This window comes from Oncorhynchus nerka, linkage group LG6 (genome assembly GCF_034236695.1).
Source record: "Oncorhynchus nerka isolate Pitt River linkage group LG6, Oner_Uvic_2.0, whole genome shotgun sequence".
NCBI lineage: Eukaryota > Metazoa > Chordata > Actinopteri > Salmoniformes > Salmonidae > Oncorhynchus > Oncorhynchus nerka.
Window position 1 is genome coordinate 37,917,225 of NC_088401.1, and position 20,075 is coordinate 37,937,299.

Genomic DNA, 20,075 nt, shown 5'->3' on the forward strand with positions numbered 1-20,075 from the left:
CTACATGTCCTCTCCCTCCTTGACGTCTTCAAACCCTGAAATATTGGCATTTTACTATTCACTTTCCTTTATGAAAGGCAAGTAAAGACATTTCGTTATCCTGTGGGAGTACAGGTACGCCGGCTTGTCCTTTGGCTCTCGAGCCCTTGCTTGGTGACCGGGTTGATGATGAGTGTGAGGGCTCCCTGTCATGGCTAGTGAAAAGGAAGGTTATAGCCTTCCCTCCCTCATTTGGCCTCCCAGCCTTCCGGTCTTTAGACATCAAAAAGGCTAAGTTGCATCCCAAATGGCACCCTATTCCCAACATAGTGCACTACTTTTGACCAGGGCCCATAGGTCTATGTAGGGAATCGGTCGCTTTTCGGGATGCATCCTGAAAAAAGGCTTGAGCATTAAGGGGTTGGGAGGGTTAGGTTGTGGAGGGGGTTGAGAGGGTGGAGGGATGGAGGGGCGGCCGCATGATGAGATATACACTACTGGATGCTCTTCAAAGGCCAAGCCACAAGAGGATGACATGCACTGTGCGCACACACATATACAAACACATGTCCTCACACTCCTGCACATGCACACACGCACGCACGCACGCAGGCACGCACACACACACACACACACACACTAGATCATTCGCATCCTCTTATATTCTTCTAAGGCCAGGGCAGAGCAAAGCAGAGATGATGACAGCAGGGTTGAGGGGTTTGGGCTGAAATGAGTGGTTCTCTTGAGCATATAAACAGTCATGTCTTCTAACTAGCTACGTACACACAGTGTACCTACAGTAGAGCCTCGACACTGTCTCTCTGCATCTCAAATGGCACCCTATTTCCTATATAGTGCATTACTTTTGACCAGAGTACATAGGGCTCTACTTTTGACTATGTACTGCTAAATGGCATATGATATTACACTGAACAAAAATATAAATGCAACATGCAACAATTTCACATATGTTACGGAGTTACTGTTCATGTAATGAAATCAGCCAATTTAAATCAATTCATTAGGCCCTAATCTATGGATTCCACGACTGGGAATACAGATATGCATCTGTTGGTCATAGATACCTTTAAAAAAAAGAAATGGATCAGAATACCAGTCAGTATCTGGTGGGACCACCATTTGCCTCATGCAGCACAACATATTTTTTCTCAATAGAGTTGATCAACTCTATTGCGAAAGAAATGTGTTGGCCTGTGGAATCTTGTATCACTCCTCTACTTTGGCTGTGCGAAGTTCCTGGATATTGACGGGAACTGGAACACGCTGAGTCGACACGCTAAGTCGTACATGTCGATCCAGAGCTTCTCAAACATGCTCAATGGGGACATGTCTGGTGAATATGCAGAACTGGGACATTTTCAGCTTCCAGGAATTGTGTACAGATCCTTGCGACATGGGGCTGTCCATTATCATGCTGAAACGTGAAGGAATTGTGGCAACAATAGGCCTCAGATCTCATAACTTAGTGCATTCAAATTGCCTTCGATAAAATGCAATTGTGTTTGTTGTCTGTAGCTTATGTCTGCCCATACCATAACCCCACCCTCACCATGGGGCACTATGTTCACAACGTTGACATCAGAAAACTACTCGTCCACACGACGCCATACACGTGGTCTACGGTTGTGGGTCCGGTTTGACATGCTGCCAAATTCTCTAAAACTACATTGGAGGCGGCTTATGGTAGAGAAATGAACATTCAATTATCTCCCAACAGTTCAGGTGGACATTCCTGCAGTAAACATTTGGTATTTGGTTGTGTGACAAAACAGCACATCTTAGAATGGCCTTTTATTGTCCCCAGCAGAAGGTGCACCTGTGTAACGATCCTGTTGTTGAATCATCTTCTTGATATCCCACACCTGTCAGGTAGATGGATTATCTTGGCAAACGAGAAATGCTCACTAACAGGGATGTCAACAGATTTTTGCACACCATTTGAGAGAAATAAGCTTTTGTGTGTTTGGAACCCTTCTGGGATCTTTTATTTCAGCTCATTAAACATGGGACCAGCACTTTAACATGTTGCGTTTATATATTTTTTCAGTATGTATTATATTATTATAGTAAGACAACCTGAAGTAGGGCCTGCTGCATTACGTTATATTAACCTTTCAACACTACATTACCACTAACTTTACTACTCTGGCTAAAATATTTCATTTTCAAATCATCCTTCCACCAACTATGGTGGAAGCTCATATTTCTCTGTATATTTTATATTATTTCCAATTTCCATTTGATGCTGTTTTGAAGGTAGACTTTATTATTAGGTCCAGGACCCGTATCCACAAACTATTTCAGAGTAGGAGTGCTGATCTGTCCATATAATCTTATACAAAAGTCTAAACTGATCCTAGATCAGCACTTAAACTCAGAGACAATTTGTGGATGTGGGTGTTTATCAACAACAGGAGCCAGCCATCATTGTCTATTATATTTCCCCTTATTTTACCAGGTAAGTTGACTGAGAACACATTTTAATTTATAGCAATGACCATGGGAATAGTTACAGGGGAGAGGAGGGGGATGAATGAGCCAATAGCAAGCTGGGGATGATTAGGTGGCCATGACAGATTGGGAATTTAGCCAGGACACCAGGGTTAAACACCCCTACTCTTACAAAAAGTGCTATGGGATCTTAAGTGGCCACAGAGAGTCAGGAAACCCATTTAACATCCCACCTGAAAGACAGCACCCTACACAGTGTCACCAATCACTTCCCAGGGGCATTAGGGTATTTTTTTAGACCATAGGAAAGAGTGTCTGTCACGACTTCCACCGAGGTTGTTTCCTCTCCTTGTTCGGGCGGTGTGCGGTGGTCGGCGTCACCGGTCTTCTAGCCATCATCGATCCACTTTTCATTTTCCATTTGTTTTGTCTTGTTTTCTTACACACCTGGTTTCCATTTCCATCATTCATTGTTGTGTATTTAACCCTCTCTGTTCCCCCCATGTCCTTGTGTGGAATTGTTTGTTTGTAAGTGCTTGTACGCTATGTTACTGGTGCGCATCGGGTTTTGTACCCATGTAGTTTTTTTGTTGTATTGCCGTGGGTTTTGTAATTAAACTGCTCCATCTATTATCTATCTCTGCTCTCCTGCATCTGACTTCACTGCCACCAGTTCCGCAACCCTTACAGTGTCTCCCACTGTCCCTCCAACACCACTTTCAGCAGCATCTGATCTCCCAACCAGGACCAACCGTGCTTAGCTTCAGAGGCAAGCCAACAGTGGGATGCAAGGTGGTATGCTATTTACCTGGATCGATTCAGTCAATATAAACACACTTTGCGTATAGCCATTCCATAACTTCCCCCTTTCTTCCTCTCTTGTGTTAATGTTGTTCTTAACCACAAAGCAGCCTTTAAATGTGTCTGACGTTACCTCTTAAACATCAACTAAGTAGCCTAGACCTCGCTTCCTCTCTCTTTTTTCATCCCTGGTTCATTGTTGTGTTCCCCCTCAGCTTTCATCGAAATGCTCTACATCGATAAGGACCTGAAGTAAGTTCACACCTTCGTGGACGTCTACTTCTTCCCTCAACTGAAGGAGAACGTGTGTGTGTTCAGTGTCTGTGCGTTCTTGCGTGAGTGTGTAAGCTTGCATGCCTGAAGGTGAGATCTCCCTACCTCTCAGATCCCAACGACAGCCCAGCCTCCCCTCGCCTGCAGAGAGAGGCCACTCACTCTCAAATCAATGCGCACTCTTCATTCTGCACCGGGATAGAGAGGGGAGGCGAGAGGAGCTAATGGCTAAACACTAATAGCTCTAGCATTGACAAGCGGTGTGCAAGTGATGCTTGACTACTTAATTCTCTTATCATGGCTGTGTGGTCCTATTTTGGTCATCTTTAACACTAGAAGCACTGGGCCTCCCTGCCTGTAAGTACCCACTAGAGAACATTGCTGGGCGTAACCTTTAGCATACGCATCATATGCATATCAACCCGCAAGGTGCACAGGTCAAAAGATTTTCCATATTCCTAAACAAAAGCACTAGTGCATGAACAATTGTAAAGGGTGAATCGCATAAACAAATATTTGTGGAAATATATATTTGTTTGGATCGAGTAAAGGACAATTTCGCTTATTTTTCTTTTGCCTATTAAAAGTGTATAGACTATTTTTGCTGACTTTAAGAGCATTACAGTGTAATGCATTTGAACCATTTTATCTGTAGATTCAATTAGTAATGGACTTATAAGACATAATTACAGTTCAGTCTTGCCATCTACACGAGTGAATCCACACCAACCTACTGTTTAAAAAAAAAATAGAATAGAAAAGTTTAGAATCATATAGAATAATAATACTAATAGTAATAAGAGTAACATTAATGTAATATAATAAAAGGAGATCATACAGTATTTGGTGTTTGGCAGATGGAAAGGCTATTCGTATATGGTAGAGATACATACCTTTGTCACCGTCCATTTCTTTCATCTGGTCACTGCCGATGGCAACAGAAATGGGCATGGTGTTGAGGATGCAAACACTTATTTATTTTAAATCTGTACACTGTGAGTGTTACTTTACACCTCTCTATCACTGATGTGGAGTACAGCTCCCCTGGGATGTTGTTTTACGCAGAGGGTGGGAGCTCCCGTCTTTGTTAACGGTTCTGAGCAGGCTAGACTTTTTTTTGTAGTGAACTTGTCTGCCAGGGAAATTGATGTGTAAAATTTGTCCAGGGTCACATTTCTGCAGTCTCAGATAGTCTCTCATCCTCTGGCCTGGTTTCATCTTTCCTCCGGCAATCTAAAGCCGTTGAGCTAAAACTTGGTTTCGACATCCGCGGCTATCCAAAACTTAATTCCGAATTTGTCCGGTTTGTTGGCCATGTATTGGCCATGAGTTTTAGCTGGGAACAGTTGCTCATCAACAGTAATGTCAAGCAATGCATTTGAATAGCAAACAAGCTTCCCATGGTTACTTTGTTATTGTCATGCCATACACTCAAGATTGTAAAATGGCGCTCACATTTTAGTTGAGAAATAAATCATACATCACTGAAATGCTGGGTATGGAAGCATTTAGCTGCCAAAACTCAATTGTAAATGCAAATGGTAAAATTATAAATCAATATAATATACTTTTCCTAAATGGGTAGGTATTTTTTGTGGAAAAAAATCGAATTGAAATATCAAAAAATATATTGCATTATAATTGTCATGATTGAGTATGCATCATTTGTATTTTTATTTAACCTTGTTTTAACGAGGCAAGTCAATTAAGAACAAATTCTTAATTACATTGATGCCCCCCCCCCAGCCAAACCCTAACCTAACACGGACGACGCTGGGGCCAGTTGTGTGCCACCCTATGAGACTCCCGATCATGGCCGGTTGTGACACAGCCTGGGAACGAACCAGGATCTGTCACCACACTCTTTTATCAAGTTTGCTGATCTCTTGTGTTTATTAAATGGTTCGCCACATTTTCTTTGCAACTTTGGGAAGAAAACCAATTGCAGAATGAATGAAAATAAATTGTGTGGTCAAGCCAGCCCTCCATGAAACCACTTCAGTTGGTGCTTCTCTTAGCAACCTAATGTTTCAACCTCACTCTGCTTGAAAAGTCCCAAAAAATGTAGCACAAACATCTAGTGGGTAAAACATGGTGCACAAATGTATGGTAAAGAATGCAAGCAACTTCAATGGCTAATTTCTCTGAACAGGGAGAAAAAGATTCATAGGGAAGCAGCTGCTCCATACTACTTGTCAGACATAGAGAACTGATGTAGTATACACGTTGTTGGGGTGGGATTGGCACGGAGGCGGTCTGTGGGTGGCTATTGATCATTTTATTGGATTCCTCATGTCTTACTCTTGTTTATGGTCCAAATCAGATTTAATGAACTATATTAATTGACGATTATATGAATAAAATAAATACAAATGGGCAATTTGGGTGCAATCAATTAGCTTAATTTCTCAGAGAATGCTAATCTTATTTCATTTTACCAGAATAAACCAAATATGTTTGCACACTAGATGCCGCTGTTCCTGCTACTGCCACCACACCCTTTAATCCATTTTGCTGGACTCTTGTGTTTATTAAATGGATCACAACATTTTCTTTGCAGCTTTGGGTAAAAAAAACAATTGCTTTTGCTCATGATGAAAATAAATTGCGTGGTCAAGTCAGCCCTCCATGAAACCAATTCAGTTGGTCCATCTCTTATGCTTCATCCCAACTCTGCTTGAATAGTCCAAACCAACGCCCTTTGGCACACTTGTCTTGTCCTCTCAATATAGTAATAGCAAAGAAAATCAAAAGGCTAACAGCCTCTGAATACTTTTCTGTATGTGATTAAAACATTCTGACAACTGAGCAATGTAAAATATTATTATTATTATTATATTTAGGAAGAGTCAGGGAAGGTTCTAGTGTTAATGTGCGGCGGTTGCGGTCGGTTCTATGTTAGCTGAATGTTATTGGGTTGTTGGTGTCTGTTTAGATGTTGATCCCCAACCGGTAGTCAGTGCTGTTCTGTTCTAAGGGTCTGTTGATGTTGTTTCTCAAGTGTTTCAGGGACGGGTGAGGTGGATGTTCATTCAGAAAGGCGTCAGTTAAGCCTCCTCCCGTATTAGATGAAGTAGCAGTAAGATTTAGCGAATGGAGTCTGTCTGTATAATGAACAGGTTGGACCTGTTCCCTCCCTCTCTTTAGAGAAGATAGTATATGTCTACGATGAACAGGTTTGTGGACCTGCTTCTTCCTGTTAGACTGGTCGAGAAAAAAACTGTGCTACTCCCATCACAAAAGAGTTCTCACGCACACACACACACACACACACACACACACACACACACACACACACACACACACACACACACACACACACACACACACACAGACTGTGGCCCTGTGTGAAGGCCATGGCGCAGCCTACAGTGGTGTGCTAATTGCTGTGTGTGTCGATGTCCTGGGAGGCTGGGTGTCCATGTAGGAGCTGAGCCGTGTGTGTGTGTGTGTGTGTGTGTGAGAGAGAGAGAACTCTTTGTAGAAACAGACAGCTCTAGATTCAAAGTGTCCCTTTTATAACAAGGCTGCTTTCCTGTTAATGGATGTGCTTTTAGACACAGACCAAGAGAGAGAGATCTGTATTTCTGGCTCAGATAGTAGCAGGCAGGAGATGATATTTTCTTAAGTAGCCTGTGATTTGTGCCCACTATGGAGAGCGAAAGAGAAGTCAGGGAGATGGAGAAAACAGAGAGAGCCAGAGAAGAGCAATAAGTGAGTGTAGAGCAAGAGGTTGAAAGAGAGTGAGGGAATGAAAGAAAGCATGTGCAAAGAAGGGGGAGCGAGAGGGGGGACATGAGAGATGGAGACAGTGATTATAAAGGTTTCTATAATGGTTGCTCTACTGTATTTGTGATGTGTTCAAATTTGTTTTGGCTCGTGTGCGTCCATGTTTTTTGTGACTAATGTTTACTTTTGGTGTGTGTGTCAGTAGTTCATCCTGAACCAGTAAAGGAATGATCCTAAATCCCAGCTCCAGCAGTTCTGCCTGACCCTGGGCACAGAGGGCAGGGAGCCTGACATCCCCCTCTACAAGTAAGCCACTGCTCTCTCCATCCCTCTCTCCCCCCTCTATAAGTAGGATGTTCCCTTGGCCCCATACAAGCTGTTCTCCCTCTCTTATTCTCCCAGACCCTCTCTTTATCTCTGCTATTATCTTTTTCATTCTTTCACATGCGTCTCTCACCCTGACCGCTGTCGTTCCATTCAGAGACGGGCTGAACTACTTGGGCCAAGGATTGTGGTGGAGAAAGGATGGTGAAGCACTCTTATTTGTCAAAGAGAAATGAAGTAATGAAAAGCCACTGTGTGTGTGTGTGTGTGAGACTTTTTTGTCCACACAGGTTTTGTACATGGTAACCTTGACAGCCTCCCCTAGCATAACATAGTGAATGGTCGTGCTGTGTTGGGTAACGGTCTTTGTTGTTGGCATAAATAAGCACTACTCCCAAAGATACCTTTTATTTGACAAAGGAGCAAGGAGCAAGTATCGTTTGACTGACCACTTCCCAAGTTCCAATTAGCTAGGCTAAATGTCTCCATATAAACTGACAATTGACGAACAGTGTTTATGAGAAGTGTGGGTGGGTGTGAGTGTATTCCCTTAGAGGACCAGCCTGTTTGGGAATCAAATCAAATCAAAATCAAATCAAATTTATTTATATAGCGCTTCGTACATCAACTGATATCTCAAAGTGCTGTACAGAAACCCAGCCTAAAACCCCAAACAGCAAGCAATGCAGGTGTAGAAGCACGGTGGCTAGGAAAAACTCCCTAGAAAGGCCAAAACCTAGGAAGAAACCTAGAGAGGAACCAGGCTATGTGGGGTGGCCAGTCCTCTTCTGGCTGTGCCGGGTAGAGATTATAACAGAACATGGCCAAGATGTTCAAATGTTCATAAATGACCAGCATGGTCGAATAATAATAAGGCAGAACAGTTGAAACTGGAGCAGCAGCACAGTCAGGTGGAAGTTGAAACTGGAGCAGCAGCATGGCCAGGTGGACTGGGGACAGCAAGGAGTCATCATGTCAGGTAGTCCTGGGGCATGGTCCTAGGGCTCAGGTCAGTTGAAACTGGAACAGCAGCATGGCCAGGTGGACTGGGGACAGCAATCACCACAATGTAATACAGTACTTGACTCTCTTGTTAAAAACACTTGAGAAATTTGATTCTGATTAAGGTCTAAATATTTAATGAGAAGCAACAGAGTGGTTCTGATAACAGGGTATGAGATGTGTCTAAAATGGCACAATATTCCCAGTATACATACAGTACATTTGAAAAGTATTCAGACCCATACACTTTTTCAGCATTTTGTTATATTACAGCCTTATTCTAAAATGGATGAAATTGTTTTTTCCCCTCACCAATCTAGACACAATACGCCATAACGACAAAGCAAAAACTGAAATATCACATTTACATAAGTATTCAGACGCTTTAATCAGTACAACCTTTGGCAGTGAATACAGCCTTGTCTTCTTGGGTATGACACCACAAGTTTGGCATGCCTGTATTTGGGGTGTTTTTCACATTATTTTCTGCAGATCCTCTCAAGCTCTGTCAGGTTGGATGGGGAGCATCGCTGCACAGCTCTTTTCAGGTCTCTCCAGAGATGTTCGATCGGGTTCAAGTCCAGGCTCTGGCTGGGCCACTCGAGGACATTCAGAGACTTATCCTGAAGCCACTCCTGTGTTGTCTTGGCTGTGTGCTTAGGGTGATTGTCCTGTTGGAAAGTTAACCTTCTCCCCAGTCCGAGGTCCTAAGTGCTCTGGAGAAGGTTTTCATCAAGAATCTTCTCAAGTGTACTTTGCTCCTTTCATCTTTCCCTCAATCCTGACTAGTCTCCCACTCCCTGCCACTGAAAAACATCCCCACAGCATGATGCTGCCACCACCATGCTTCACCGTAGGGATGGTATTGGCAAGGTGGTGAGCAGTGCCAGGATTCCTCCAGAAGTGATGCTTGGCATTTAGAAAAAATAGTTAAATCTTGGTTTCATCAAACTATAGAATCTTGTTTCTCATGGTCTGCGAGTCCAATAGGTGCCTTTTGGCAAACTCCAAGCAGGCTGTCATGTGCCTTTACTGAGGAGTGGCTTCTGTCTGGCCACTCTACCATAAAGGCTTGATTGGTAGAGTGTTGCAGAGATGGTTGTCCTTCTGGAAGGTTGTCCTATCGCTACAGAGAAACTCTGGAGCTCTGTCAGAGTGACCATCGCCTTCTTGCTCACCTCCCTGACCATGGCCCTTCTCCCCCAATTGCTCAGTTTGACCAGGTGGCTAACTATAGCAGGAGACTTGGTGGTTCCTAACTTCTTCCATTTAAGAATGGAGGACACTGTGTTCTTGGGGACTTTCAATGCTGCAAACATTTTTGGGTACCCTTCCCAAGATCTGTGCCTCGACACCATCCTGTCTTGGAGTTCTACCAACAAGTGCTTCGACCTCAAGGCTTGCTTTTTGCTCTGACATGCACTGTCAACTGTGGGACCTTATATAGACAGGTGTGTGCTTTTCCAAATCATGTCCAATCAATTGAATTTACCACAAGTGGAATCCAATCAAGTTGTAGAAACATCTCACGGATGATCAGTGGAAACCGGATGCACCTGAGCTCAGTTTCTAGTCTCAAGGCAAAGGGTCTGAATACTTATGTAAATTATATATTTCAACCAAACAAATTCCCAAAATAATAAAACCTGTTTTCTCTTTGTCATTACAGGCTATTGTGCTCATAATGCTATAATGCATTTTAGAAGAATGCTTTAACGTAACAAAATGTGGAACAGTGAAGGGGTCTGAATACTTTCCGAATGCACTGTAGTGCACTACTTTTGACCGGAACGCTATGCTATGTTCCCTGGTCAAAAAGTAGTGCATTATATAAGGAATAGGGTGCCATTTGGGACACAGATTTGGTGATCTGCCATTTTGATCAAACAGTCTGTTTTAGAATTTTGCATGAATCATATCCTATATTTAATTTTTTCCTTTTTTTTTTTCCTACCTTTAATTAACCAGGTAGGCTAGTTGAGAACAAGTTCTCATTTGCAACTGCGACCTGGCCAAGATGAAGCATAGCAATTCGACACATACAACAACACAGAGTTACACATGGAATAAACAAAACATAGTCAATAATACAGCAGAACAAAAGAAAACAAAATGTCTATGTACAGTGGATGCAAATGAGGTAAGATAAGGGAGTTAAGGCAATAAATAGGCCATGGTGGCGAAGTAATTACAATATAGAAATTTAAACACTGGAATGGTAGATGTGCAGAAGATGCATGTGCAAGTAGAGATACTGGGGTGCGATGGGACAGGATAAATAAATAAATATTGTATGGGGATGAGGTAGGTAGATAGATGAGATGTTTACAGATGGGCTATGTACAGGTGCAGTGATCTGTGAGCTGCTCTGACAGCTGGTGCTTAAAGCTAGTGAGGGAGATATGAGTCTCCAGCTTCAGAGATTTTTGCAGTTCGTTCCAGTCATTGGCAGCAGAGAACTGGAAGGAAAGACAACCAAAGGAGGAATTGGCTTTGGGGGTGACCAGTGAGATATACCTGCTGGAGCGCGTGCTACGAGTGGGTGCTGCTATGGTGACCAGTGAGCTGAGATGAGGCGAGGCTTTACCTAGCAGAGACTTGTAGATAACCTGTAGCCAGTGGGTTTGGCGACGAGTATGAAGCGAGGGCCAACCAACGAGAGCATACAGGTCGCAATGGTGTGTAGTGTATGGGGCTTTGGTTACAAAACGGATGGCACTGTGATAGACTGTATCCAGTTCGTTGAGTAGAGTGTTGGAGGCTATTTTATAGATGACATCACCGAAGTCGAGGATCGGTAGGATGGTCAGTTTTACGAGGGTATGTTTGGCAGCATGAGTGAAGGATGCTTTGTTGCGATATAGGAAGCCAATTCTAGATTACATTTTTGATTGGAGATGCTTAATGTGAGTCTGGAAGGAGAGTTTACAGTCTAACCAGACACCTAGGTATTTGTAGTTGTCCACGTATTCTAAGTCAGAGCTGTCCAGAGTAGTGATGCTGGACGGGCGAGCAGGTGCTGGCAGGGATCGGTTGAATAGCATGCATTTAGTTTTCCCTGCATTTAAGAGCAGTTGGAGGCCACGGAAGGAGAGTTGTATGGCATTGAAGCTCGTCTGGAGGTTAGTTAACACAGTGTCCAAAGAGGGGCCAGAGGTATACAGAATGGTGCCTTTCCGTGATTCCTCGCATAATATTGCTTTGCCTCCTTCTGAACCGTATTTGAGGAGAAGATCCAAGGAGATAGGGGGAGATAGGATGCAAAGAATCAAGAAAAGCTACATTGGGAAAAGACATATGCAACAAGGTAAATACCCCCTCACACATTTCATGCACCATCTGGTTCTCTGGCAGTTTGATCATCAACACCCTTCCCTCTGTCAAATCTCAGAGAGAAAGCCCTCAGGATGATTTTAACATTGGCGTCAGCACACAGCCCTTCAAGGGGCAATCTGCAATTCAAACAACAACAAAGCAGACACTCTGCCACCTTTTTAGGTAAACAGCTTAGAGATGGGGCTGGAGAGATGTAACCACTCTCAAATTCATAGGCCGGGATATAGATGCAATACCCAAGTTTTGTTTACAATTACATTGTTTACACACAATGGAGTAAAACAAGCTTATATTTTGGGTTTTGATGGGGTTAAACAGTTCACCTAAAATCATGAGATATTTGTAAGTTATATTCTTCAAGAATCAATGGTTGTATATCATTCATTTGAAAGTCCAAAAATGGATGTCACAACGTTTGCCATGTTTCTGTCGATATTATGGATCTAATTTGGAGAAAAAAATTGCCGTTGTCGTGACCGCAGTTTCCGGTGGATTTCTCAACCAAACGTGAAGTACAAACGGAAGTATTTCAGCTATAAAAATAATCTTTATGGGACAAAATGAACGTTTGCTGTCTAACTGGGAGTCTCGTGAGTGAAAACATCCGAAGCTCATCAAAGGTAAAAGATTTAACTTGATTGCTTTTCTGATTTTCGTGACCATGTTGCCTACTGTTAGCTGGACATAATGCTATGCTAGGCTATCGTTAAACTTACACAAATGCTTGTCTTGCTTTGGCTGTAACGCATAATTTCAAAATCTGAGATGACAGGGTGATTAACAAAAGGCTAAGCTGTGTTTAACTATATTTCACTTGTGATTTCATGAATATGAATATCTTCTAGTAATATTTTTTGTCTGTTGCGTTATGCTAGTTAGTGTCAGTTGATGACAATTCTCCCGGATCCGGGAGAGTTAGTTCTATGAGGATTTAAGCTTTGTCACTACAGTGTTAGCAAACTCCTCACCAGGGGTAGTATATTACAGACTATAGTGTTCACAGTAGAAACACTATTGATTTCCTTCATTCAAACATATCACCCAATAATCTAGGTGTTTGTGTGTTGGAGTAGCGTGAGACCTTCACTCTGAGAATTCTAGTGCAGACTGGAATGTAACCTACCACAACCCTGGTAGAGATTGACCTGGTCAACTTGACATTGATGATGACTCACCTGGAGCCAGGACCATCTAATTCAAATCTGGACCTCAAATCCAGTTCCACTGCTTTTCATTATAAACCCGGGACCCGGGACCCCAGGTTGGTGCAATTAATTATCAGGTAGAACAGAAGAAAACGGCAGTCGTCCGGACCTCGTAGGGTAAGATTTGCATAACACTGGTATAAACAGGGCCTTATGTGAACAGTAATACTACATTTCAAATCAAACCGTTTGTCCCTACTCCTTAGGTAGACACCAATGTAACCAACACCTGTGGGATTGGGCTCGATTTGGAACACAGTTTGACAGTGTGTTTAAGTAAGGGTTCTGAGACTTCCATAATGAGCCCATGCAGACTGGAATGTAACCAACCAACCACCACTTTTAAAGACTGACATGGGCTGTGTCCCAAAATGCACCATAATATCTACATTGTACAGCGCAATCAGAAAGTCTTCAGGCACCTTGACTTTCTCCACATTTTGTTATTCTAAAATGGATTAATAAAAAAAAAATCATCATCAATCTACACACAATACCCATTAATGACAGAGTGAAAACAGTTTTTTTGGGGGGGGGTCAAATTTATAAACAATTTAACAACAGAAAAACGTTCCCCAAGAAAACAGTGGCCTCTATCATTCTTAAATCGAATAAGTTTAGAACCACCAAGACTCTTCCTAGAGCTTGGCACCCGGCCAAACTGAGCAATAGTGGGAGAAGGGCCTTGGTCAGGGAGGTGAGCAAGAACCCAATGGTCACTCTGACAGAGCTCTAGAGTTCCTCTGTGGAGATGGGAGAACCTTCCAGAAGGACAACCATCTCTACAGCACTCCACCAATCAGGCCAGACGGAAGCCATTCCTCATTAACCTCTTCAACCTATGGGGGCGCTATGTCATTATTGGATAAAAAAACGTGCCCGTTTTAAGCGCAATATTTTGTCACGAAAAGATGCTCGACTATGCATATAATTGCCAGCTTTGGAGAGAAAACACTCTTACGTTTTCAAAACTGCAAAGATATTATCTGTGAGTGCCCCAGAACTGATCTTACAGGCGAAACCAAGATGAAACTTCAAACAGGAAATTAGCAGGATTTTTGACGCTCTGTTTTACTCTGGTCTCCTTATATGGCTGTGAATATGCTGTGAACGAGCTTATGCGCTCTGCCGTTCGTCCAAGATGTCTGCAGCATTGTGACGTATTTGTAGGCATATCATTGGAAGATTGGCCATAAGAGACTACATTTGCCAGGGGGCCGTCCGGTGTCCTTTGTCTAAGTCGGTGCGTAATTCCCAGTGGCAATTATTTTACCATGCGATACAGAAGGAGACGCATACTTCCAGGAACGATACATCATTGAAGAGATATGTGAAAAACACCTTGAGGATTGGTTCTAAACAACGTTTGCCATGTTTCAGTCGATATTATGGAGTTAATTTGGAAAAAAGTTTGGCGTTTGGATAACTGAATTTTCGGGTTTTTTTGGTAGCCAAACGTGACGCACCAAACGGACCGATTTCTCCTTCACAAAAAATCTTTCAGGAAAAACTGAACATTTGCTATCTAACTGAGAGTTTCCTCATTGAAAACATCCAAAGTTCTTCAAAGGTAAATGATTTATTGAATGTTTTTGCTGGTTTTTGTGAAAATGTTGCCTGCTAACGCTAAATGCTAATGCTAAATGCTAACGCTAAATGCTAAATGCTAGTTTGCTATGTTAGAGAAGCATATTTTTTCCAATCTGAGATGACAGTGTTGTTAACAAAAGGCTAAGCATGAGAGCTAGCATATTGATTTCATTTCATTTGCGATTTTCATGAATAGTTAACGTTGCGTTATGGTAATGGGCTTGAGGCTGTAGTTATGATTCCGGATCCGGGCTGGCTCGATGCAAGAAGTTAAAGGCACATGGCAGCCCGCTTGGAGTTTGCCAAAAGGCACCTAAAAAACTCTCGAACTATGAGAAACATGATTCTCTGGTCTGATGAAACCAAGATTGAACTCTTTGGCCTGGATGCCAAGCGTCACATCTGGAGGAAACCTGGCACCTTCTTCTACGGTGAAGGCATGGTGGCAGAATCTTGCTGTTTGGATGTTTTTCAGCGGCAGGGACTGGGAGACTAATCAGGATCGAGGGAAGATGAACGGGGCAAAGTACAGAGAGATTGATGATGAAAACCTGCTCTAGAAAGCTCAGGCACTCAGACTGGGGCGAAGGTTGACCTTCCAACAGGACATCAACTCAATGCCGGACTGGCTTCGGGACAAGTCTCTGAATGTCCTTGAGTGACCCAGCCAGAGCCCGGCCTTGAACCTGATCAAACATCTCTGGAAAGACCTGAAAATAGCTGTTCAGAGACGTTCCTCATCCAACCTGACAGAACTTGGGGGGATCTGCAAAGAATGTGAGAAACTCCCCAAATACAGGTGTGCCAAGCTTGTAGCATCATACCCAAAGGTACTTCAACAAAGTACTGAGGAAAGGGTCTGAATATTCATGTAAATATGATATATATATATATTTTATATATATACATTAATACATTATGGGGTATTGTGTGACAAATGTGTTTGTAGAAATTGTATTGAATCAATGTTAGAATAATGACGTAGCGTAATAAACCGGAGAAAAAAAAATTGTTACCTTTATTTAACTAGGCAAGTCAGTTAAGAACAAATTCTTATTTTCAATGACGGCCTAGGAACAGTGGGTTAACTGCCTGTTCAGGGGCAGAACGACAGATTTGTACCTTGTTTGATCTTGCAACCTACCGGTTACTAGTCCAACGCTCTAACCACTAGGCTACCCTGAATACTTACTGAATGCACTTTATAGTGTGCTACCAAAAACGTTATGGGTAAATATATAGGGAATATGGTGTCATTTTGGCACACCACTAGTCACCTCAACAACCATGACCCCTCACCCTGATCCAGCTCTCTAAATGAGCTCATGAGCACAGAGACAAAGGGCAATTGGTATGAAGTGCATTCCATAGAATCCCAACACACTTTCGCACCTACACACACAAAAATTCCACTCTCCGATTAGACAGGAAAATGTGTCCAAGGCAGCGAGCTTTTAAACAGTGCTTTTTGCATGAAGTGGAATGGAGAGTCACTCAGAGTGTTCTAGGCCCCCTCAATAGCTGTACAGAGAACTTGACTTAGTCTGTGGCCACTACTACATACTCTAAGAGCCTGAGAGATAGGCACGCACTGTGTTTGTACTATACTTTGTCTATCCGCCTGCATTTTCATTCATTCATTGTACAGTACCTGTCGAAATGTTGTTAGCACCTACTCACTCAAGGGTTTTTCTTTATTTTTTCTATTTTCTACATTGTAAAACGATAGTGAAGACATCAAAACTATGAAATAACACATATGGAATCATGGAGTAAACGTAAGTGTTTAACAAATCACAATATATTTTATATTTGAGATTCTTCAAAGTAGCCAGCCTTTGCGTTGATGACAGCTTTGCACACTCTAGCCATTCTCTCAACCAGCTTCATGAGGTAGTCACCTGGAATGCATTTCAATTAACAGGTGTGCCTTGTTAAAAGTTCATTTGTGGAATTTCTTTCCTTCCTAATGTGTTTGAGCTAATCAGTTGGGTTGTGACAAGGTAGGGGTGGTATACAGAAGATAGCCCTATTTGGTAAAATACCAAGTCCATATTATGGAAAGAACAGATCAAATGAGCATAGAGAAATGACAGTCCATCAATACCTTAAGGCATGCAGGTCAGTCAATCTGGAAATTTTCAAAATCTTTAAAAGTTTCTTCAAGTGCAGTCACAAAAAAACATCAATCACTATGACGAAACTAGCTCTCATGAGGACCGCCACAGGAAAGGAAGACCCAGAGTTACCTCTGCTGCAGAGGATAAGTTAATTAGAGTTACCACCCAAAGAAATTGCAGCCCAAATAAATGCTTCACAGAGTTCAAGTCCAAGACACATCTCAACATCAACTGTTCAGAGGAAACTGGGTGAATCAGGCCTTTCATGGTCAATTTGCTGCAAAGAAACTACTGCTAAAGGACACTAATAAGAAGAAAATACTTGCTTGGGCGAAGAAATACGAGCAATTACATTAGTCCGGTGGCAATCTATCCTTTGGGCTGATGAGTCCAAATTTGAGATTTTTGGCTCCAACCGCGGTGTCATTGTGAGACGCAGAGTAGATAAACAGATGAACTCAGCATGTGTGGTTCCCACCATTAAGCATGGAGGATGAGATGTGATGTTGTGGGGGTGCTTTGCTGTTGACACTGTCTGTGATTTATTTAGAATTCATGGCACACTTTACCAGCGTGACTACCACAGCATTCTGCAAAGATACGCCATCCCATCTGGTTTGCGCTTAGTGGGAATAAAAATTTTTTTCAAGAGGACAATGACCCAACACACCTCCAGGATGTGTAAGGGCTATTTAACCAAGAAGCAGAGTGATGGAGTGCTGCATCAGATGACCTGGCCTGCACAATCACCCGACTTCAACCCAATTGAGATGGTTTGGGATGAGTTGGACCGCAGAGTGACGGAAAAGCAGCCATCAAGTGCTCAGCATATGTGGGAACTCCTTCAAGACTGTTGGAAAAGCATTCCAGGTGAGGCTGGTTGAGAGAATAACAAGTCTGTGCAATGCTGTCATCAAGGCAGAGTGGCTACTTTGAAGAATCTAAAATCTAAAATATATTTTGATTTTTTTAACACTTTTTTGGTTACTACATGATTCCATATGTGTTATTTCATAGTTTTGATGTCTTCGCTATTATTCTACAATGTAGAAAGTAGTAAAAAATTAAGAAAAAACATTGAATGAGCAGGTGTGTCCAAACTTGACAGGTGCTGTATATATTTATGCAGGGCAATCTACTCAATAACAATTGCCTGAGTCCTGGGATCCATCAAATCAACACAAACACACATATTATATACTGAATAAAAATATTAGCGCAACAAGCAACAATTTAATTAATTTTACTGAATTACAGTGAGAAAATCAGTCAATTGTAATGAATTCATGAACCCTAAGCTATGGATTTCACATGACTGCGCACACATATGTATATCTTGCTCACCGATTACCCCCCCCCGCAAAAAAAAAAAAAAAAAGTGGTCCTCAGGAGCTCGTCACAGTATTTTTGTGCATTCATATTGCCATCTTTAAAATGCAGATTATGCCTGCACATACCATAACCCCACCTCCACCATGGGGAACTCTTTTCACAACGCTAACATCAGCAAACCGCTCACCCGCACAAAGCTATACACGCGGTCTGCTGTTGTGAGGCCGGTTGGATGTACTGCCAAATTCTCTAAAACAACATTGGAGGTGGCTTATGGTAGAGAAATTAACATTAATTTCCTTGCAAAGCTCTGGTGGATATTCCTGCAGTGAGCATGCCAATTTCGCACTCCTTCAAAACTTGAGATGTCTGTGGCATTGTGTTGTGTGGTAAAGCTGCACATTTTAGAGTGGCCTTTTATTGTCTCCAGGACAAGGTACACCTGTGTAATGATCATGCTGTTTAATCAGCTTCTTGATATGCCACGCCTGTTATGTGGATGGATTATCTTGGCAAAGGAGAAATTCACACTTACAGGGATGTAAACTAATTTGTGGACAAAACTTGAGAGAGGTGCGCTTTTTGTGCGTATGGAGAATTTCTGGGATTTTTTATTTCAGCTCATGAAACATGTGACCAACACTTTACATGTTGTGTTTATGTTTTTATTCAGCATATACAGTATGTTTGTCTGTCTGTACGGTATGTGTGTGCTGCTTGGAACTGACAGCCTCCCTAATGCTTCCCGTATTGCAAAGTTTTCTTTGGTTTATGCTACTTTTCAGTTTTTCTGTCTGTTTGATTTCGAATTCAGAAGCACAGAGGAACAGTTAGTATTTGTTTGGAACATGCCACAGGCCTCTTCATTTGTAAGTGAGAAATAGGATTTAATTATTGATAAAGTGACATAAGTGACCACATTGCATTAAAAATTAATAGCTTTCCTGAAAGTAATATAGTAAATTGGCTGTTAATAATTTAGGCTACTCAAAAACCCTGGGTGTTTTGTGTCTGTGTGTTTTATGCTAATGTTAGCATTTTTGACATCTACAAGTGTTGTTTGTTTACTTGTTCTTGCTTCCCCCTGCTGAAATCTAACCAAAATGGGTGATGTTAAATGTATTTTTAAATGTTTTATATGATATGAATATGATATTTTCCTCGTCTTTCTCCCTGAGTGTGCTGCTTTCTCACATATTTCTGCACAACACCAAAGTTTGATGGGGCATTGTCTTTCTCTAATGTCTTTGTTTTATCCCTCCTCTCGACGTGTAAAATTTGTAGCAGTGGAACACACATCTTCTTCCCATTCAGAGATGATGGGGGACTATATGCTGTTGCTATGTCCCTCAGATTAATTAAACCTCTTCTCCAGCTCAGGGTGCCTCTCACCATCTTTCTCTCTATCTATCTTTCTATATATAGTAGGGCAAAAAAAGTATTTAGTCAGCCACCAATTGTGCAAGTTCTCCCACTTAAAAAGATGAGAGAGGCCTGTAATGTTCATCATAGGTACACTTCAACTATGACAGACAAAATTAGAAGAAAAAATCCAGAAAATCACATTGTAGGATTTTTTATGAATTTATTTGCAAATTATGGTGGAAAATAAGTATTTGGTCACCTACAAACAAGAAAGATTTCTGGCTCTCACAGACCTGTAACTTCTTTAAGGGGCTCCTCTGTCCTCCACTCGTTACCTGTATTAATGGCACCTGTTTGAACTTGTTATCTGTATAAAAGACACCTGTCCACAACCTCACAGTCACACTCCAAACTCCACTATGGCCAAGACCAAAGAGCTGTCAAAGGACACCAGAAACAAAATTGCTGGGAAGACTAAATCTGCAATAGGTAAGCAGCTTGGTTTGAAGAAATCAACTGTGGGAGCAATTATTAGGAAATGGAAGAC

At 42.0% G+C, this 20,075-nt stretch overlaps 1 pseudogene; it reads left to right on the forward strand.

Annotated features, from left to right (window-relative positions):
• LOC115131068 (ribonuclease 3-like) overlaps positions 1-20,075 on the forward strand; it is a 166,132-nt pseudogene that overhangs the window by 132,492 nt on the left and 13,565 nt on the right.